We start from the raw sequence: 23,590 nt of genomic DNA on the forward strand, positions 1-23,590 counted from the left end.
AGGTTTGCCATTCCGAAATTGAGAGATTACAAAGTTAATGAGAATATTTAGGAGAGCCAACTTATTAGCTGCGAAGTCCACATGCAAAAGGGACTGAAAGCAAAATTATGAATGAATTTGATACCATGATAAACTAACTTCTGACTGATAGACTATTGCTTCCAGTCCATGGTGATGGCACAAAATACTGAAGGAAATATGCCCTAGAGGCAATAATAAAGTTATTATTTATTTCCTTATATCATGATAAATGTTTATTATTCATGGTAGAATTGTATTAACCGGAAACATAATACATGTGTGAATATATAGACAAACAGAGTGTCACTAGTATGCCTCTACTTGACTAGCTTGTTAATCAAAGATGGTTATGTTTCCTAACCATGGACAAAGAGTTGTTATGTGATTAACGGGATCACATCATTAGTTGAATGATCTGATTGACATGACCCATTCCGTTAGCTTAGTACCCGATCGTTTAGTATGTTGCTATTGCTTTCTTCATGACTTATACATGTTCCTATGACTATGAGATTATGCAACTCCCGTTTACCGGAGGAACACTTTGTGTGCTACCAAACGTCACAACGTAACTTGGTGATTATAAAGGTGCTCTACAGGTGTCTCCAAAGGTACTTGTTGGGTTGGCGTATTTCGAGATTAGGATTTGTCACTCCGAATGTCAGGGAGGTATCTCTGGGCCCTCTCGGTAATGCACATCACTTAAGCCTTGCAAGCATTGCAACTAATGAGTTAGTTGCGAGATGATGTATTATGGAACGAGTAAAGAGACTTGCCGGTAACGAGATTGAACTAGGTATTGGATACCGACGATCGAATCTCGGGCAAGTAACATACCGATGACAAAGGGAACAACGTATGTTGTTATGCGGTCTGACCGATAAAGATCTTCGTAGAATATGTAGGAACCAATATGGGCATCCAGGTCCCGCTATTGGTTATTGACCGGAGACGTGTCTCGGTCATGTCTACATTGTTCTCGAACCGTAGGGTCCGCACGCTTAAGGTTTCGATGACAGTTATATTATGAGTTTAGGAGTTTTGATGTACCTAAGGAGTTCGGAGTCCCGGATGAGATCGGGGACATGACGAGGAGTCTCGAAATGGTCGAGACGTAAAGATTGATATATTGGACGACTATATTCGGAGTTCGGAAAGGTTCCGAGTGATTCGGGTATTTTTTGGAGTACCGGAGAGTTACGGGAATTCGTATTAGGCCTCATTGGGCCATACGGGAATGGAGAGAAAGGGCCAAAAGGGTGGCCGCACCCCTCCCCTTGGACTAGTCCGAATTGGACTAGGGAGGGGGGCGCCCCTTCCTTCCTTCTCCTTCTCTCTTCCCTTTCCTTCTCTCCTACTCCTACTACATGGAAGGGTTCCTAGTTGGACTAGGAAAAGGGGAATCCTACTCCCGGTGGGAGTAGGACTCCCTAGGGCGCGCCATAGAGAGGGCCGGCCCCCCCTCCTCCACTCCTTTATATACGGGGGCAGGGGGCACCCCATAGACACACAAGTTGATCTTCGTGATCGTTCCTTAGCCGTGTGCGGTGCCCCCCTCCACGATATTACACCTCGGTCATATTGTAGCGGTGCTTAGGCGAAGCCCTGCGACGGTTGAACATCAAGATCGTCACCACGCCGTCGTGCTGACGGAACTCCTCCCCCAAGCTCTGCTGGATCGGAGCCCGAGGTGCGTCATCGAGCTGTACGTGTGTCAAGAATTCGGAGGTGCCGGAGTAACGGTGCTTGGATCGGTTGGACCGGGAAGACGTACGACTACTTCCTGTACGTTGCGTCAACGCTTCCGCTTCGATCTACGAGGGTACGTAGACAACACTCTCCCCTCTCGTTGCTATGCATCACCATGATCTTGCGTGTGCGTAGGAAAATTTTGAAATTACTACGTTCCCCAACAAATACAATTAGTGGTTATACAACCCAGAACCTGCACTTCACCTCTGTTCAACACAAACACAACAGTAACACCAATGGTGAGGTTTCTTGTAGTGGTGGAGCTTCATGGAGGCCAAAGCGGGCTATTGCCCCCTACTCTAGGAAAACTCTTAAGTGTACTTCTAATATTATTAGGCTTGAATATCAATGATTTCTCAGAGTTCATGCATAACGTATATTCTTTGTCCCCTCGACAATCATCATCAAGCTCCACCACTGGTTTCTTGTACTTCTTCTCCTTCCTGTGCGCATGTCGGTCGTTGCCGGTCATGATTGACAGATAAGGGAAATGGATCTCACATGAACATGATTTGGATTGACATAGAGGGAAAATGACTCTCACATGAACATGATTTGGATTAACAAAGAGGGAAAATGGCTCTCACATGAACCACGTGGGGACGGGGGTGTCGGTGTCAAAACCAACGGATCTCGGGTGGGGGTCCCGATCTGTGCGTCAAGGCTTACGGACGTTGACAGACACTAGTCCAGTGCTTTATTGAGAAGAGTAGTATAACAGTGACATCGTATGACAGTTGAACTTGTCACTAGTAATTACTAATGAGCTACCTTATACTAGAAATTACTAATGAGCTAAAGCTGCAATCATGCATCATGCGTGCGTGTGCATTACTCTGTGGTCGACACGTACGGCTCATCGGAGTGAGACCCGATAACCATGTACTCCCTCCGTTCCGATTTACTCGCCGTGGTTTTAATTAAACTAAAACCACGGCGAGTAAATCGGAATGGAGGGAGTACTCACCACTAGGAAACTCGATCCAATCGAGAGCCACACGAACAATGTGGATGTGTGTTGCACACTTGCCATCACCGTTACCCAAAAGGGCCCGTGCCTTATAGTTATCATACAACCTGGCAACACAGTACACACACTAAGAACAAGATACAAGGGTGCTTAAACAGCTACACAACCACAGACCACTCCAAACAAACTAAAAGTAGGGGAAAAAAGAAAGTCGTCGGGACCTCAACCGTAAATGAGTCACCGCGAAGAGACGGGTACCTTCAAGAAGGAACAACGTGGAAGGTGCAGAGGACCCACAACGACGGCTTCAAGAAGGAGACGACACATGTAAGCGCGGTCGCTGTTGGCCTCACAGTGCGATATAGAGTTTTAACCCTGGCAAGCCCCGTGCATCTCCAAGACATAATACAGAAAGCCCCGAGAGGCCTACCAATGTGATTGGATGGTCGGCTCCCGCATCACTGTCCGTACATCGATCCGAACCGCTCCGCGGACGGATGTGGTGTCAGGTTTGGGGGTTAGCATTGGAGATGCCCTTATTGTTCATCTTTATGATGCTAGTTGTTTGTGCTTATATTGGCTTGTTCTCTTCCAAGAACTCTGAGGTTGGAACTACTAGTTAAATGCCCATTGACAGAGCTGAAATCTGTCAGATCCCTGCATAGGGTTCCTCATGGGGCGGAACGCACATAGAGGAGCAGATTGGGGTATACACAAGATGTGGATTTACCCAGGTTCAGATCTTCATGATGTGCTCTATCCTGCTTGTATTATATTGATATGACTCGTATGATGTATACATATGGTGGATCTGTTTGAGAGGGGTTGGAGAGATTGGTTCTCTATTGGTCGCCGACTTGGGAGACCCCAACCTCCGATTATATAGATGGGTGAGGGCTAGGGTTACATGGCCCAAGTCAGTTTACGTCGCTTGATGTTCAAGTCAACTACTAGAGTACAAATCTTATGGTACAAGTAATGGTATATCCTTCTAGAGGAGGTCCACTGTTAGTGGTCAGGGGCCCATACTATGACCGGGCTCCGAGGCCGGCGGAGCGGCCATGTTCCCTGGAGGTCGGGTACCCCGGTGTATTGCACCGTCACTAGCCCCTGAGCGCGTCCGGAGTTGGAGTCTTTTATCTTTCGGAGTGAGAATCCAGGCAGGCTCCTGTTGTCTTGACGATAGTCATGGCGTGCCCTCATGAATCCGACATTGGGAGCACTCGGGTTCGCCAGGCGTGTGGCTTCCTGAGCACCCTCTAAGTATTGTTCCGTCGGTGGCTTGACTGCACCAGGGTTGATGTCGAATCGAACGCGTCATCTTGGACTGCTCGGTGATGTCTTGAGTATCCTTTTGAGGAAAATGATCATGTGCCGGCTCGCGTTGTCGGAGATGACACGATCTGTCGGGCTTGTCTTCCTAGGAGGAAATCAAGGTTGAATGTGCATGGCAAGGTATCCGACCTCCCCAACTTGTTTGTTGTTGGAGACATCCGACTTCAAAGATCTTCGGCCTAGCGGGTCTGCGGCCTCCTTGAAGAGGTCAGATATGCCATGATCTTTGGGGCTGTCGCCCCTGAAGGAAGTCGAGGACAACCTTGCATGGCGAGCAAGGTGTCCAACCTCCATATCTTCGTTATTGTTGGAGATATCCGGTAGCTCGACTATGAAACCTAATGCATACGATATTTTCGTTATTGTCCTAGTAAAACCTAACGCGTACGATATTTTTTTGATGTACATGGGACATGGTCATTAAGATTACTAGCAGAGTGCCCGTGCGTTGCTACGGGCTACGATGCATATAAATGAATTGAACAAATGATAAGGGTCGTCTCCAAGTCCGACACTCATTTCTCTCTCATACGCCCGACCATGTTCGGACGTGAAACGATTGCCTAGCAGGCTTCTCAAAATTCAACTGTTTGGACAGTCCATGCTATCCCAAATCCAGACCATATGTGTGAGAGGAATATGGTTGTCCGCCATGTTATCTTCAACACACTGGCCCAACACAAAAAAAAAATAACCATCCCACGATGGACCCTTCTCTTTTTTAGTGGACCCTCCTCTTCCTGCTCGGTTCCCGCCGTAGCGGGACATTGCTCGCTAGAACCCTCTCCTTTAAAATCAAACAATGTCCATATCATCTTCACCATGACACACTATCTCCTTCACCCCATATTTCCCCATGGACTGCCAAGGAGGAGTACCCGCCAACCGCCATGCTCTCTGCCCTGATCCCCCCTCCCCCTATTTGTGTCGATCCACCACCGCCTATTAGGTGTATATGCACCCATCTCTTAGAAATGCATGTTAAACACATTTTTAAATGTTATAAATAGTTCCAAAACAAAATTTCCCATCTACATCTATGCAAAAATATGTGCGCGACACAAACTTTCGTAAAAATACATCATTTTATTTTGCCACCACAAAAAAGACAAATTTCAATGGTTGAAAATATTGTTCCATGAGACAGTTTTTTGTCTTTTTTGCACACAAAAAAAATCATTCGAAACTTTTGGCGCACACATAGAATGTGAAGCTGTACATGTGCAACAATTTTCAGAATTTTTTTTTGAACTTAAAAAGGTGTCTTTCGAAGTGGGTGCAGATGTACTTGGGTTCATCCATGTATTTTCCCGTCTACAGCTAGCAGCATACAACTCATTTTGACCGTTCCCAGAAAAAAAAAACAAGCTACCAGCCACACAGAAAATCAGGCCACCAACAATGCTGTAAGGACCAGGCCACCTGAAGTCTCCCACAAACTACAGTTCTTTCGCCAGGCGCGGCGAACCACGCCACCATGTCTAGTTGTATTAAACGTCCATAGCTGCATCTAATCAAGCTATACAAAGGAAGACACCATCTAGCATATATCGTGAGCGCATCACATATAACACAAGTATGCATACAGTCAAGGCATCCAAGAAATATGTTGCATTTTGAGACCAACATAATTCATCTCTGTGTACTAATCAATAGTTAAAAAATAGCTAGAAATTATTTAGTCTAGCGGATAACTGGAAGTCCAGTCTACCAGGAAGCTAATCACAAAAACATGATAAAAATCAAAACCATAGTCTTTCTATTCCTGGCAATTGATCATCCTATATAGGAAGATATAGTTCATATACCATTAGTAAATAATCTAGGCATATAGGTACAGAAGAGCCACGAGACTGATCCGAGTTTCAGCTTAACATCAACCAATTGCTTACAGTCCAGAATAGAGTCGCAAAATTGCATCAAGAACAGGATCTGACACTTGCATTGTGGTGTTTTTCCACTGTATATCTGACACACACACTACATGCACTCTGCAGATATGTATCCAACCGGCTATACTCTATGCTCACTGGATTTTGCGGACTTCTTGGCCATGTTAGGTAAAGAAGCTCCATAAGTGTCATTTCGTAGCAAGATTGCAGCCACTCCTGCCTCCTCCTATATGTAGCACTTGAAACCTTCACATGAAGACTGTCATTAAGAAAATGGTTGTATTAAGAAAATGTTTGTGTTTCATCCGTAGTCGGATGTTGTTCTCATGTATGATGTATTGTTGTATTCGTGTGGCATTGTATGCCTCTTGTATGTATCCCCATCTATTATGTAATGTTGATGTAATGATATCCACCTTGCAAAAGCGTTTCAATATGCGGTTCTATCCTTGGTGGGACCTTCGAGTCTCTTTAGGATAGTATCGCATATTTGGCGTGACAGTAAGGCGGCGCACCACTGTCACTATCATGCTTCACATCTGAAGTACTAAGCATGCATCAAGTCAACAACAGTTGATCACATGACAAATCATATAATGCCGTGACAAATCATACAATGTTGATCACATGACAAATTCTTTCTAGGTGGCAGCGACATCGCCCTACATAGAAGGGTGTGCAGGGCGACGACGCTGGTGAGGTTAGGCACCTTCTGCCCTGCACGTACAACACGGTCTCTTGTTCCCCTGCATGAGGAAACATCATTAGGAAAGAAGAGCAAATCGGACTAGAATAAGAGCATCAAGAAAAAATATAAGGTGTTCTCAGAATGTTCTAAACTAAGAGAGTATTAAAAAATGTGCCCCTCAATGAGATACAAAGGTTTGCCATTCCGAAATTGAGAGATTACAAAGTTAATGAGAATATTTAGGAGAGCCAACTTATTAGCTGCGAAGTCCACATGCAAAAGGGACTGAAAGCAAAATTATGAATGAATTTGATACCATGATAAACTAACTTCTGACTGATAGACTATTGCTTCAAGTCCATGGTGATGGCACAAAATACTGAAGGAAATATGCCCTAGAGGCAATAATAAAGTTATTATTTATTTCCTTATATCATGATAAATGTTTATTATTCATGGTAGAATTGTATTAACCGGAAACATAATACATGTGTGAATATATAGACAAACAGAGTGTCACTAGTATGCCTCTACTTGACTAGCTTGTTAATCAAAGATGGTTATGTTTCCTAACCATGGACAAAGAGTTGTTATGTGATTAACGGGATCACATCATTAGTTGAATGATCTGATTGACATGACCCATTCCGTTAGCTTAGTACCCGATCGTTTAGTATGTTGCTATTGCTTTCTTCATGACTTATACATGTTCCTATGACTATGAGATTATGCAACTCCCGTTTACCGGAGGAACACTTTGTGTGCTACCAAACGTCACAACGTAACTTGGTGATTATAAAGGTGCTCTACAGGTGTCTCCAAAGGTACTTGTTGGGTTGGCGTATTTCGAGATTAGGATTTGTCACTCCGAATGTCAGGGAGGTATCTCTGGGCCCTCTCGGTAATGCACATCACTTAAGCCTTGCAAGCATTGCAACTAATGAGTTAGTTGCGAGATGATGTATTACGGAACGAGTAAAGAGACTTGCCGGTAACGAGATTGAACTAGGTATTGGATACCGACGATCGAATCTCGGGCAAGTAACATACCGATGACAAAGGGAACAACGTATGTTGTTATGCGGTCTGACCGATAAAGATCTTCGTAGAATATGTAGGAACCAATATGGGCATCCAGGTCCCGCTATTGGTTATTGACCGGAGACGTGTCTCGGTCATGTCTACATTGTTCTCGAACCGTAGGGTCCGCACGCTTAAGGTTTCGATGACAGTTATATTATGAGTTTAGGAGTTTTGATGTACCTAAGGAGTTCGGAGTCCCGGATGAGATCGGGGACATGACGAGGAGTCTCGAAATGGTCGAGACGTAAAGATTGATATATTGGACGACTATATTCGGAGTTCGGAAAGGTTCCGAGTGATTCGGGTATTTTTTGGAGTACCGGAGAGTTACGGGAATTCGTATTAGGCCTCATTGGGCCATACGGGAATGGAGAGAAAGGGCCAAAAGGGTGGCCGCACCCCTCCCCTTGGACTAGTCCGAATTGGACTAGGGAGGGGGGGCGCCCCCTTCCTTCCTTCTCCTTCTCTCTTCCCTTTCCTTCTCTCCTACTCCTACTACATGGAAGGGTTCCTAGTTGGACTAGGAAAAGGGGAATCCTACTCCCGGTGGGAGTAGGACTCCCCTAGGGCGCGCCATAGAGAGGGCCGGCCCTCCCCCTCCTCCACTCCTTTATATACAGGGGTAGGGGGCACCCCATAGACACACAAGTTGATCTTCGTGATCGTTCCTTAGCCGTGTGCGGTGCCCCCCTCCATGATATTACACCTCGGTCATATTGTAGCCATGCTTATGCGAAGCCCTGCGACGGTTGAACATCAAGATCGTCACCATGCCGTCGTGCTGACGGAACTCCTCCCCGAAGCTCTGCTGGATCGAGCCCGGGGTGCGTCATCGAGCTGTATGTGTGTCAAGAACTCGGAGGTGCCGGAGTAACGGTGCTTGGATCGGTTGGACCGGGAAGACGTACGACTACTTCCTCTACGTTGCGTCGTCAATGCTTCCGCTTCGGTCTACGAGGGTACGTAGACAACACTCTCCCCTCTCGTTGCTATGCATCACCATGATCTTGCGTGTGCGTAGGAAAATTTTGAAATCACTACGTTCCCCAACAGTGGCATCCGAGCCTAGGTTTTATGGTTTGATGTTATATGCACGAGTAGAACATAAGTGAGTTGTGGGTGATACAAGTCATACTGCTTACCAGCATGTCATACTTTGGTTCGGCGGTATTGTTGGATGAAGCGGCCCGGACCGGCATTACGCGTACACTTACGCGAGACTGGTTTTACCGCCGTGCTTTGCACACAGGTGACTAGCGGGTGTCAGTTTCTCCAACTTTAGTTGAACCGAGTGTGGCTACGCCCGGTCCTTGCGAAGGTTAAAACAACACCAACTTGACGAACTATTGTTGTGGTTTTGATGCGTAGGTAAGAACGGTTCTTGCTCAGCCCATAGCAGCCACGTAAAACTTGCAACAACAAAGTAGAGGACGTCTAACTTGTTTTTGCAGGGCATGTTATGATGTGATATGGCCAAGACATGATACTATATTTTATTGTATGATATGATCATGTTTTGTAACCGAAGTTATCGACAACTGGCAGGAGCCATATGGTTGTCGCTTTATTGTATGAAATGCAAACGCCCTGTAATTGCTTTACTTTATCACTAAGCGGTAGCGATAGTCGTAGAAGCAATAGATGGCGTAAACGACAACGATGCTACGATGGAGATCAAGGTGTCGCGCCGGTGACGATGGTGATCATGATGGTGCTTCGGAGATGGAGATCACAAGCACAAGATGATGATGGCCATATCATATCACTTATTTTTGATTGCATATGATGTTTATCTTTTATACATCTTATTTTGCTTTGATTGACGGTAGCATTTTAAGATGATCTCTCACTAATTATCAAGAAGTGTTCTCCCTGAGTATGCACCGTTGCCAAAGTTCGTCGTGCCCAGACACCACGTGATGATCGGGTGTGATAAGCTCTACGTCCATCTACAACGGGTGCAAGCCAGTTTTGCACACGCGGAATACTCAGGTTAAACTTGACGAGCCTAGCATATGCAGATATGGCCTCGGAGCACGGAGACGAAAAGGTCGAGCGTGAATCATATAGTAGATATGATCAACATAGTGATGTTCACCATTGAAAACTACTCCATCTCACGTGATGATCGGTTATGGTTTAGTTGATTTGGATCACGTGATCACTTAGATGACTAGAGAGATGTCTGTCTAAGTGGGAGTTCTTAAGTAATATGATTAATTGAACTTAAATTTATCATGAACTTAGTCCTGGTAGTATGTTGTAAGATCAATAGCTTGCGTTGTTGCTTTCATATGTTTATTTTGATATGTTCCTAGAGAAAATTGTGTTGAAAAATGTTAGTAGCAATGATGCGGATTGGATCCGCGATCTGAGGTTTATCCTCATTGCTGCACAGAAGAATTATGTCCTTAATGCACCGCTAGGTGACAGACCTATTGCAGGAGCAGATGCAGACGTTATGAACGTTTGGCTAGCTCAATATGATGAATACTTGATAGTTTTGTGCACCATGCTTTATGGCTTAGAATAGGGACTTCAAAGATGTTTTGAACATCATGGACCATATGAGATGTTCCAGGAATTGAAGTTAATATTTCAAGCAAATACCTGAGTTGAGAGATATGAAGTCTCCAACAAGTTCTATAGCTAAAAGATGGAGGAGAATCGCTCAACTAGTGAGCATGTGCTCAGATTGTCTGGGTACTCAATCGCTTGAATCAAGTGGGAGTTAATCTTCCAGATAAGATAGTGATTGACAGAATTCTCTAGTCACCATCATCAAGTTAGTAGAACTTCGTGATGAACTATAGTATGCAAGGGATGATGAAAATGATTCCCGAGTTTTTCATGATGATGAAATCGATGAAGGTAGAAATCAAGAAAGAACATCAAGTGTTGATGGTTAACAAGACCACTAGTTTTAAGAAAAAGGGCAAAGGGATAGAAGGGAACTTCAAGAAGAATGGCAAGCAAGTTGCTGCTCAAGTGAAGAAGCCCAAGTCTGGACCTAAGCCTGAGACTAAGTGCTTCTGCTGCAAAGGGACTGGTCACTGGAAGCAGAACTACCCCAAGTATTTGGCGGATAAGAAGGATGGCAAAGTGAACAAAGGTATATTTGATATACATGTTATTGATGTGTACTTTACTAGTGCTTATAGCAACCCCTCGGTATTTGGTACTGGTTCAGTTGCTAAGAGTAGTAACTCGAAACGAGAGTTGCATAATAAACAGAAACTAGTTAAGGGTGAAGTGATGATGTGTGTTGAAAGTAGTTTCAAGATTGATATGATCATCATTGCACACTCCCTATACTTTCGGGATTAGTGTTGAACCTAAATAAATGTTATTTGGTGTTTGCGTTGAGCATGAATATGATTTGATCGTGTTTATTGCAATACGGTTATTCAATTTAAGTAAGAGAATAAACTGTTGTTCTGTTTACATGAATAAAACCTTATATGGTTACACACCCAATAAAAATGGTTCATTGGATCTCGATCGTAGTGATACACATATTCATAATATTGAAACCAAAAGATGCAAAGTTAATAATGATAGTGCAGCTTATTTGTGGCACTGCCGTTTAGGTCATATTGGTGTAAAGCGTATGAAGAAACTCCATGCTGATGGGATTTTGGAATCACTTGATTATGAATCACTTGATGCTTGCGAACCATGCCTCATGGGCAAGATGACTAAGACTCCGTTCTCCGGAACAGTGGAGCGAGCAACTGACTTATTGGAAATAATACATACTGATGTATGCGATCCGATGAGTGTTAAGGCTCGCGGCGGGTATCGTTATTTTCTGACCTTCACAGATGATTTGAGCAGATATGGGTATATCTACTAGATGAAACATAAGTCTGAAACATTTGAAAAGTTCAAAGAATTTCAGAGTGAAGTGGAAAATCATCGTGACAAGAAAATAAGGTTTCTACGATCTGATCGCGGAGACAAATATTTGAGTTACGAGTTTGGTCTTCAATTAAAACAATGTGGAATAGTTTCACAAATTCATGCCACCTGGAACACCACATCATAATGGTGTGTCCAAACGTCATAACCGTACTTTATTGGATATAGTACAATCTATGATGTTTCTTACCGATTTACCAATATCGTTTTGGGATCATGCATTAGAGACAGCTGCATTCACGTTAAATAGGGCACCATCTAAATCCGTTGAGACGACACTATATAAACTGTGGTTTAGCAAAAAACCAAAGTTGTCGTTTCTTAAAGTTTGGGGTTGTGATGCTTATGTGAAAAAAGTTTCATCCTGATAAGCTCAAACCCAAATCGGAGAAGTGCGTCTTCATAGAATACCCAAAGGAAACTGTTGGGTACACCTTCTATCACAGATCCGAAGGCAAGATATTCGTTGCTAAAAATGGATCCTTTCTAGAGAAGGAGTTTCTCTCGAAAGAAGTGAGTGGGAGGAAAGTAGAACTTGATAAGGCAATTGTACCTTCTCCCTTATTAAAAAGTAGTTCATCACAGAAATCTGTTCCTGTGACTACTACACCAATTAGTGAGGAAGCTAATGATGATGATCATGTAACTTCAGATCAAGTTACTACCGAACCTCGTAGGTCAACCAGAGTGAGATCCGCACCAGAGTGGTATGGTAATCCCATTCTGGAGGTCATGTTACTTGACCATGACGAACCTACGAACTATGAGGAAGCGATGATGAGCCCAGATTCCGCAAAATGGTTTGAGGCCATGAAATCTGAGATATGATCCATGTATGAGAACAAAGTATGGACTTTGATAGATTTGCCCGATGATCGGCAAACCATAGAAAATAAATGGATCTTTAAGAGGAAGACGGACGCTGATAGTAGTGTTACTATCTACAAAGCTAGACTTGTCGAAAAAGGTTTTTGACAAAGTTCAAGGTGTTGACTACGATGAAATTTTCTCACTCGTAGCGATGCTTAAGTCTGTCCAAATCATGTTAGCAATTGCCGCATTTTTATGAAATCTGGCAAATGGATAAACAAAACTACATTCCTTAATGGATTTAAAGAAGAGTTGTATATGATGCAACCAGAAGGTTTTGTCAATCCTAAAGGTGCTGACAAAATACGCAAGCTCCAACGATCCATCTATGGACTGGTGCAAGCATCTCAGAGTTGGAATATACGCTTTGATAAGTTGATCAAAGCATATAGTTTTATACAGACTTGCGGTGAAGCCTGTATTTACTAGAAAGTGAGTGGGAGCACTACAACATTTCTGATAAGTATATGTGGATGACATATTGTAGATCGGAAATAATGTAGAATTATTCTGCAAAGCATAAAGGAGTGTTTGAAAGGAGTTTTTCAAAGAAAGACCTCGGTGAAGCTGCTTACATATTGAGCATCAAGATCTATAGAGATAGATCAAGATGCTTGATAAGTTTTTTCAATGAGTACATACCTTGACAAGATTTTGAAGTAGTTCAAAATGGAATAGCCAAAGAAAGAGTTCTTGCCTGTGTTACAAGGTGTGAAATTGAGTAAGACTCAAAAACCCGACCACGGCAGAAGATAGAAAGAGAATGAAAGTCATTCCCTATGCCTTGGCCATAGGTTCTATAAAGTATGCCATGCTATGTACCAGATCTATTGTATACTCTACGCTAAGTTTGGCAAGGGCGTACAATAGTGATCTAGGAGTAGATCACTGGACAGCGGTCAAAATTATCCTTAGTGGAATAAGGATATGTTTCTCGATTATGGAAGTGACAAAAAGGTTTGTCGTAAAGGGTTACGTCGATGCAAGTTTTTGACACCAATCTGGATGACTCTGAGTCTCGATCTAGATACATATTGAAAGTGGGAGCAATTAGATAGAGTACCTCCGTGCAGAGCATTGAAGACATAGAAAATTGCAAAATACATAACGGATCTGAATGTGAAAGACCCGTTGACTAAGATTCTCTCACAAGCAAAACATGATCACACCTTAGTACTCTTTGGGTGTTAATCACATAGCGATGTGAACTAGATTACTGAATCTAGTAAATCCTTTGGATGTTGGTCACATGGCGATGTGAACTATGGGTGTTAATCACATGATGATGTGAACTATCGATGTTAATCACATGGTGATGTGATCTAGATTATTGACTCTAGTGCAAGTGAGAGACTGAAGGAAATATGCCCTAGAGGCAATAATAAAGTTATTATTTATTTCCTTATATCATGATAAATGTTTATTATTCATGCTAGAATTGTATTAACCGGAAACATAATACATGTGTGAATATATAGACAAACAGAGTGTCACTAGTATGCCTCTACTTGACTAGCTTGTTAATCAAAGATGGTTATGTTTCCTAACCATGGACAAAGAGTTGTTATTTGATTAACGGGATCACATCATTAGTTGAATGATCTGATTGACATGACCCATTCCGTTAGCTTAGCACCCGACCGTTTAGTATGTTGCTATTGCTTTCTTCATGACTTATACATGTTCCTATGACTATGAGATTATGCAACTCCCGTTTACTGGAGGAACACTTTGTGTGCTACCAAACGTCACAACGTAACTGGGTGATTATAAAGGTGCTCTACAGGTGTCTCCAAAGGTACTTGTTGGGTTGGCGTATTTCGAGATTAGGATTTGTCACTCCGAATGTCGGAGAGGTATCTCTGGGCCCTCTCGGTAATGCGCATCACTTAAGCCTTGCAAGCATTGCAACTAATGAGTTAGTTGCGAGATGATGTATTACGGAACGAGTAAAGAGACTTGCCGGTAATGAGATTGAACTAGGTATTGGATACCGACGATCGAATCTTGGGCAAGTAACATACCGATGACAAAGGGAACAACGTATGTTGTTATGCGGTCTGACCGATAAAGATCTTCGTAGAATATGTAGGAACCAATATGGGCATCTAGGTCCCGCTATTGGTTATTGACCGGAGATGTGTCTCGGTCATGTCTACATTGTTCTCGAACCGTAGGGTCCGCACGCTTAAGGTTTCGATGACAGTTATATTATGAGTTTATGAGTTTTGATGTACCTAAGGAGTTCGGAGTTCCGGATGAGATCGGGGACATGACGAGGAGTCTCGAAATGGTCGAGACGTAAAGATTGATATATTGGACGACTATATTCGGAGTTCGGAAAGGTTCCGAGTGATTCGGGTATTTTTTGGAGTACCGGAGAGTTACGGGAATTCGTATTAGGCCTCATTGGGCCATACGGGAATGGAGAGAAAGGGCCAAAAGGGTGGCCGCACCCCTCCCCTTGGACTAGTCCGAATTGGACTAGGGAGGGGGGGCGCCCCCTTCCTTCCTTCTCCTTCTCTCTTCCCTTTCCTTCTCTCCTACTCCTACTACATGGAAGGGTTCCTAGTTGGACTAGGAAAAGGGGAATCCTACTCCCGGTGGGAGTAGGACTCCCCTAGGGCGCGCCATAGAGAGGGCCGGCCCCCCCCTCCTCCACTCCTTTATATACGGGGGCAGGGGGCACCCCATAGACACACAAGTTGATCTTCGTGATCGTTCCTTAGCCGTGTGCGGTGCCCCCCTCCACGATATTACACCTCGGTCATATTGTAGCGGTGCTTAGGCGAAGCCCTGCGACGGTTGAACATCAAGATCGTCACCACGCCGTCGTGCTGACGGAACTCCTCCCCCAAGCTCTGCTGGATCGGAGCCCGAGGTGCATCATCGAGCTGTACGTGTGTCAAGAATTCGGAGGTGCCGGAGTAACGGTGCTTGGATCGGTTGGACCGGGAAGACGTACGACTACTTCCTGTACGTTGCGTCAACACTTCCGCTTCGATCTACGAGGGTACGTAGACAACACTCTCCCCTCTCGTTGCTATGCATCACCATGATCTTGCGTGTGCGTAGGAAAATTTTGAAATTACTACGTTCCCCAACAAATACAATTAGTGGTTATACAACCCAGAACCTGCACTTCACCTCTGTTCAACACAAACACAACAGTAACACCAATGGTGAGGTTTCTTGTAGTGGTGGAGCTTCATGGAGGCCAAAGCGGGCTATTGCCCCCTACTCTAGGAAAACTCTTAAGTGTACTTCTAATATTATTAGGCTTGAATATCAATGATTTCTCAGAGTTCATGCATAACGTATATTCTTTGTCCCCTCGACAATCATCATCAAGCTCCACCACTGGTTTCTTGTACTTCTTCTCCTTCCTGTGCGCATGTCGGTCGTTGCCGGTCATGATTGACAGATAAGGGAAATGGATCTCACATGAACATGATTTGGATTGACATAGAGGGAAAATGACTCTCACATGAACATGATTTGGATTAACAAAGAGGGAAAATGGCTCTCACATGAACCACGTGGGGACGGGGGTGTCGGTGTCAAAACCAACGGATCTCGGGTGGGGGTCCCGATCTGTGCGTCAAGGCTTACGGACGTTGACAGACACTAGTCCAGTGCTTTATTGAGAAGAGTAGTATAACAGTGACATCGTATGACAGTTGAACTTGTCACTAGTAATTACTAATGAGCTACCTTATACTAGAAATTACTAATGAGGTAAAGCTGCAATCATGCATCATGCGTGCGTGTGCATTACTATGTGGTCGACACGTACGGCTCATCGGAGTGAGACCCGATAACCATGTACTCCCTCCGTTCCGATTTACTCGCCGTGGTTTTAATTAAACTAAAACCACGGCGAGTAAATCGGAATGGAGGGAGTACTCACCACTAGGAAACTCGATCCAATCGAGAGCCACACGAACAATGTGGATGTGTGTTGCACACTTGCCATCACCGTTACCCAAAAGGGCCCGTGCCTTATAGTTATCATACAACCTGGCAACACAGTACACACACTAAGAACAAGATACAAGGGTGCTTAAACAGCTACACAACCACAGACCACTCCAAACAAACTAAAAGTAGGGGAAAAAAGAAAGTCGTCGGGACCTCAACCGTAAATGAGTCACCGCGAAGAGACGGGTACCTTCAAGAAGGAACAACGTGGAAGGTGCAGAGGACCCACAACGACGGCTTCAAGAAGGAGACGACACATGTAAGCGCGGTCGCTGTTGGCCTCACAGTGCGATATAGAGTTTTAACCCTGGCAAGCCCCGTGCATCTCCAAGACATAATACAGAAAGCCCCGAGAGGCCTACCAATGTGATTGGATGGTCGGCTCCCGCATCACTGTCCGTACATCGATCCGAACCGCTCCGCGGACGGATGTGGTGTCAGGTTTGGGGGTTAGCATTGGAGATGCCCTTATTGTTCATCTTTATGATGCTAGTTGTTTGTGCTTATATTGGCTTGTTCTCTTCCAAGAACTCTGAGGTTGGAACTACTAGTTAAATGCCCATTGACAGAGCTGAAATCCGTCAGATCCCTGCATAGGGTTCCTCATGGGGCGGAACGCACATAGAGGAGCAGATTGGGGTATACACAAGATGTGGATTTACCCAGGTTCAGATCTTCATGATGTGCTCTATCCTGCTTGTATTATATTGATATGACTCGTATGATGTATACATATGGTGGATCTGTTTGAGAGGGGTTGGAGAGATTGGTTCTCTATTGGTCGCCGACTTGGGAGACCCCAACCTCCGATTATATAGATGGGTGAGGGCTAGGGTTACATGGCCCAAGTCAGTTTACGTCGCTTGATGTTCAAGTCAACTACTAGAGTACAAATCTTATGGTACAAGTAATGGTATATCCTTCTAGAGGAGGTCCACTGTTAGTGGTCAGGGGCCCATACTATGACCGGGCTCCGAGGCCGGCGGAGCGGCCATGTTCCCTGGAGGTCGGGTACCCCGGTGTATTGCACCGTCACTAGCCCCTGAGCGCGTCCGGAGTTGGAGTCTTTTATCTTTCGGAGTGAGAATCCAGGCAGGCTCCTGTTGTCTTGACGATAGTCATGGCGTGCCCTCATGAATCCGACATTGGGAGCACTCGGGTTCGCCAGGCGTGTGGCTTCCTGAGCACCCTCTAAGTATTGTTCCGTCGGTGGCTTGACTGCACCAGGGTTGATGTCGAATCGAACGCGTCATCTTGGACTGCTCGGTGATGTCTTGAGTATCCTTTTGAGGAAAATGATCATGTGCCGGCTCGCGTTGTCGGAGATGACACGATCTGTCGGGCTTGTCTTCCTAGGAGGAAATCAAGGTTGAATGTGCATGGCAAGGTATCCGACCTCCCCAACTTGTTTGTTGTTGGAGACATCCGACTTCAAAGATCTTCGGCCTAGCGGGTCTGCGGCCTCCTTGAAGAGGTCAGATATGCCATGATCTTTGGGGCTGTCGCCCCTGAAGGAAGTCGAGGACAACCTTGCATGGCGAGCAAGGTGTCCAACCTCCATATCTTCGTTATTGTTGGAGATATCCGGTAGCTCGACTATGAAACCTAATGCATACGATATTTTCGTTATTGTCCTAGTAAAACCTAACGCGTACGATATTTTTTTGATGTACATGGGACATGGTCATTAAGATTACTAGCAGAGTGCCCGTGCGTTGCTACGGGCTACGATGCATATAAATGAATTGAACAAATGATAAGGGTCGTCTCCAAGTCCGACACTCATTTCTCTCTCATACGCCCGACCATGTTCGGACGTGAAACGATTGCCTAGCAGGCTTCTCAAAATTCAACTGTTTGGACAGTCCATGCTATCCCAAATCCAGACCATATGTGTGAGAGGAATATGGTTGTCCGCCATGTTATCTTCAACACACTGGCCCAACACAAAAAAAAATAACCATCCCACGATGGACCCTTCTCTTTTTTAGTGGACCCTCCTCTTCCTGCTCGGTTCCCGCCGTAGCGGGACATTGCTCGCTAGAACCCTCTCCTTTAAAATCAAACAATGTCCATATCATCTTCACCATGACACACTATCTCCTTCACCCCATATTTCCCCATGGACTGCCAAGGAGGAGTACCCGCCAACCGCCATGCTCTCTGCCCTGATCCCCCCTCCCCCTATTTGTGTCGATCCACCACCGCCTATTAGGTGTATATGCACCCATCTCTTAGAAATGCATGTTAAACACATTTTTAAATGTTATAAATAGTTTCAAAACAAAATTTCCCATCTACATCTATGCAAAAATATGTGCGCGACACAAACTTTCGTAAAAATACATCATTTTATTTTGCCACCACAAAAAAGACAAATTTCAATGGTTGAAAATATTGTTCCATGAGACAGTTTTTTGTCTTTTTTGCACACAAAAAAAAATCATTCGAAACTTTTGGCGCACACATAGAATGTGAAGCTGTACATGTGCAACAATTTTCAGAATTTTTTTTTGAACTTAAAAAGGTGTCTTTCGAAGTGGGTGCAGATGTACTTGGGTTCATCCATGTATTTTCCCGTCTACAGCTAGCAGCATACAACTCATTTTGACCGTTCCCAGAAAAAAAAAACAAGCTACCAGCCACACAGAAAATCAGGCCACCAACAATGCTGTAAGGACCAGGCCACCTGAAGTCTCCCACAAACTACAGTTCTTTCGCCAGGCGCGGCGGACCACGCCACCATGTCTAGTTGTATTAAACGTCCATAGCTGCATCTAATCAAGCTATACAAAGGAAGACACCATCTAGCATATATCGTGAGCGCATCACATATAACACAAGTATGCATACAGTCAAGGCATCCAAGAAATATGTTGCATTTTGAGACCAACATAATTCATCTCTGTGTACTAATCAATAGTTAAAAAATAGCTAGAAATTATTTAGTCTAGCGGATAACTAGAAGTCCAGTCTACCAGGAAGCTAATCACAAAAACATGATAAAAATCAAAACCATAGTCTTTCTATTCCTGGCAATTGATCATCCTATATAGGAAGATATAGTTCATATACCATTAGTAAATAATCTAGGCATATAGGTACAGAAGAGCCACGAGACTGATCCGAGTTTCAGCTTAACATCAACCAATTGCTTACAGTCCAGAATAGAGTCGCAAAATTGCATCAAGAACAGGATCTGACACTTGCATTGTGGTGTTTTTCCACTGTATATCTGACACACACACTACATGCACTCTGCAGATATGTATCCAACCGGCTATACTCTATGCTCACTGGATTTTGCGGACTTCTTGGCCATGTTAGGTAAAGAAGCTCCATAAGTGTCATTTCGTAGCAAGATTGCAGCCACTCCTGCCTCCTCCTATATGTAGCACTTGAAACCTTCACATGAAGACTGTCATTAAGAAAATGGTTGTATCAAAGTGAATCTTGTGAAGAGAGTCAATTCAGCTCTAGTGTTCAATGTCACAGTGTCAGAAAGCAAGCAATAATAATTCAGTTATATGATCAAGCCCCCAACCGGAACCCGCGACATGCCCCGACGCTCAGTCCCCATCCTGCACTGTTGTGGAAAACCCCGGGGTGCCCCCAAGCCAACGCGCGATCTGGCTCCAGCGACCAGGCACGTCCATCGATCGGGATCTTGGCCAGCGCCAGCAGGTCCCTTCAACACCGCCGCCCTCCGGAAATTTCTAACTCATGAGAAATGGAAACTTCTCACTCAGGAGAAATTTTCTTTTGAAACTAAATAATATAGACTAAATTACTAACATGATCAATGTTCTGACCATGAGATAGTTACAGTGCCCTCCATAGAAAAAAAGAACTTGAATCAGAGATCGGTATAAGTTATAGCTCTTTCACCGTCGTTGAAGAAAAATATAACGGTTGCACCATGCTAGGCACTCAGATAAACCCCAAACATATTGTATATTTATTAGGAAGAAACTTCAACAGTATAAGAAAATCTAGGGATCAAATGGTAAACTGTTTTAGGATCTTGCACAAGAAATCAGTAAAACTTTTATGTAGGATGTGCTGAACTGATGAGTTCAATCATTGTATTTGGAATATGATATCATATATAGTAACTCATTGCCTGCTATCAATACAAGAAACCTCACATGAAGCATATGACAAGGTTTATCAAACAAGCAAGTAGGATTAACATCCAGAAAATTACATCAAGATGGAAGCTTTCTATTTAGTAGACAGGTAGTTGATGGGATGTTACCTGCAGGACCTTGGTCTTTTCTCCTCCGAGATGAGCTGTACCGCCATGATGGACAGTCCTTCCAGTTCCACACGCTTGGACGGCCAGTGCCATCCAACAGCAGGTGGCGTAGTGGAGGCATGGGTGATCTGCACACGCACACACATCTGCTAGGTCAAGCGCCAAGGGAGGTGGAGCTGACCGAAAAGAACTCGCCAGAGACGCTTAAATCTGCAGTTCACCAAAAGATTTCTACCTAATATCCTGCTCCCAAATACAAAGAAATTGTTTTTTTCAAAATAAGAGTTATATTAGCACGGGCACCAAGAGGAATGATATTGTATCTTCTTCAGGGCATGCCTCACAGAAAGCAATTTCTACATAAGACAGGAACATACCCATTGGACGACATCACTTTGATATGGAATAATGAAGAACAAACATGAGGCAGTTAAACATGGTGCACCCCGTAACAATAATGTTTTTGCAGTTTGCAGCTGCTGCCATGACATTTATCCTACTCCGTGAAAGAGAAAATTGACAACGATGTTTAGGTTTGCCATCGCTGCATTCATGCTTATCTTTCATAGAAAGAAGACGACAAAACAATTCCAAATCTCTGAATATCTGCTATTGTGTGCATGAAATTATTAGCCATCTAATTGTGACCAGTGAGATATATAATCAGTACATGGTGAGTTCAGCTTGTAGCGATGCAATAGATACATGTTCAGTATGATCAGATCATACAGAATATTGACCGAAGACGGATCAAGGGTTGCGTCGCGGCGGGGCATACCTATATATCCTCCCCTCTGGTTCCTTCACTATGACAAAACATCTGTTTTAGGAGCTATTAAATTCCAAGAAATTTAGGTGCTCATACTTTCTGTCAGAAAAATGTTAAAGGTCAAATACTCTTGTTAGGATCGGATTCACAAACAAATATACATGTCTGTGCAAGAGGTGCTTCCTCTGGATCATAGAAGATGGTCCAGTCATCTGGCCAAAGATACCACCGTTTTGGCCATCCATTTCTTCAAACATCTTTAGTCATATTCAGATATACCAAAAAGAACACAACTACAGATAAATGGTTTCAGATACACGATGGGTCAGCTGCATTTTGCATCAATTATATATCATATGACATATGAAGATGACAACCCTATGATCTACAACAAGGATAGCTAGCAAAGTCGAACAGAGGCAAAGGAGGGGGATTTCTATTACCAAGGGCATGTTTGGATGATGCCCACAAGAGCCCTACCAAAACGGATGATGCCCACAAGAGCCCTACCAAAACGTTGGCATGCCAATTTTTTGGCCATCGAATTCGCCGCCAAGTTCTCGCCACCACGCGGTCGCCAGAATCACTACAGGTTGCAGCAGGTGACCAAAATATTGGTTGGGATTCTAAAATTTGGCTGCAATCCAAACGCCAGCCCACCCCATCGGTCAACGCCAAAAAATTGGCAGGGCAGCGGTAGGCACTGAACCAAACAAGCTCCAAATTTCCAGATTAAATCGGCACCAACTTACGTGAATCATTGTACAATTAGTATGAACTCGCACCCAAAATAGAAAATCTTCAAACGTGAACAGTTGAACCTTGAAGATGAAGAACGTTGGGATTGGAGTTGAACCCCTCCATGGCAACGAGGAGCTGCGCAGCAGGCGGGTTTAGGCGTCGCGGCAGAGGTCAGCTAGGTGGGTAAGGAGGAGGAGGAAGACCGGCGTGGCGAGGGATCAAGGAGCTTGCAGCAGGGACATGGCGAGGGAGGCGGCCGGCGGTGCGTTGACGGTGCTAGAGATGGGCCGAGGACAGCGACGAGGTGGCAGCTGCGCACGAGATCACATGGGTGTCCGGCGAGGAGCCGAGCGGCGGGTGTGGCTGGTGGTGGCGCTAACCCTAGCGCGCCGCCAGTTCGTGGTAGGGATGGGAGCAGGCGAGTGACGTGCATGTGACGACATGGGCTTTCTGTCATAGGCTTGTTGGGTTGGGCCCATGTGGGGCTTGGCGGAGTGGGGATCGACAGGGGTGGGGAAGTCGATCAACTGGAGGACGAACGAACGACTTACGAACTCGTCTATTAGGAGTAGAGATCCGTAAGAGAGGAAGGATACAAGCATAGCAGAACCAGGCCGCGTCAGTTGCAATCCAAATTGCGCACATGTCAGCTCCCAGGTATATCCCTCACCCAACATGCGGCATATGGAAACCACTCTCTGATGTCGTTGTAGAAGCTTTCCACCTTTCCCAAATAACGGATCTTTGAGCTATTCAAATGGTAGGCTGTTATTGTACAGTGGCGGTCATCATAAAACAAGACAATTTCCTTATAAGGATGAAATCCAAAACAGTGGAAAAGATGAGAGCTGCGTTCATGTGCTCTAGGCCAGCCTGTGGTGTCAATAGCATTTTCATCATCTGAGTCCCAACTAAAAACATCCTTCACTAGAGTGCCATTCTCGTCATCTAGGCGCATAATGTTGACTATATTCTTGGACATACACATTGGATCATGTTGATGTCGGCTGTGTGCATCTCAAGTATACAGAGGCTGGGTGTGCGCTCATTGTGTTTGTATCTTCTTGATGCTCTATTCTGAATCAATAAAAATCACCATTTGTCAAAAAAATTGGGACATGATCACTGATATTATCCATGAGAGAGAAAGGATACAAGTATAGCAGAACTGGGCCGGATCAGTTGCAATCCAAATTGCACATAAGTCAGCTCCCAGGTAGATCCCTCACCCAACATGCGGCATATGGAAACCACTCTCTGATGTCGTTGTAGAAGCTTTCCACCTTTCCCAAATAACGGATCTTTGAGC

General features: G+C 44.3%; 1 long non-coding RNA gene across 2 annotated transcripts; it reads right to left on the minus strand.

Annotated features, from left to right (window-relative positions):
- Positions 1-19,518: 19,518 nt before the first annotated feature.
- On the minus strand, positions 19,519-22,772 carry LOC123040560 (uncharacterized). 2 transcript variants are annotated; one of them, XR_006418192.1, is made up of 3 exons: positions 22,362-22,772; positions 20,772-20,899; positions 19,519-19,931 (listed from the first exon to the last, which is right to left on the minus strand). It is a non-coding gene; the product is annotated as an uncharacterized lncRNA (long non-coding RNA). The 2 variants fall into 2 exon arrangements; XR_006418191.1 differs by having other exon boundaries at positions 19,519-19,918; positions 22,362-22,769.
- Positions 22,773-23,590: the final 818 nt, after the last annotated feature.

The sequence above is a fragment of the Triticum aestivum genome, chromosome 2B (assembly GCF_018294505.1).
Source record: "Triticum aestivum cultivar Chinese Spring chromosome 2B, IWGSC CS RefSeq v2.1, whole genome shotgun sequence".
In the NCBI taxonomy this organism is placed as follows: Eukaryota; Viridiplantae; Streptophyta; class Magnoliopsida; order Poales; family Poaceae; genus Triticum; species Triticum aestivum.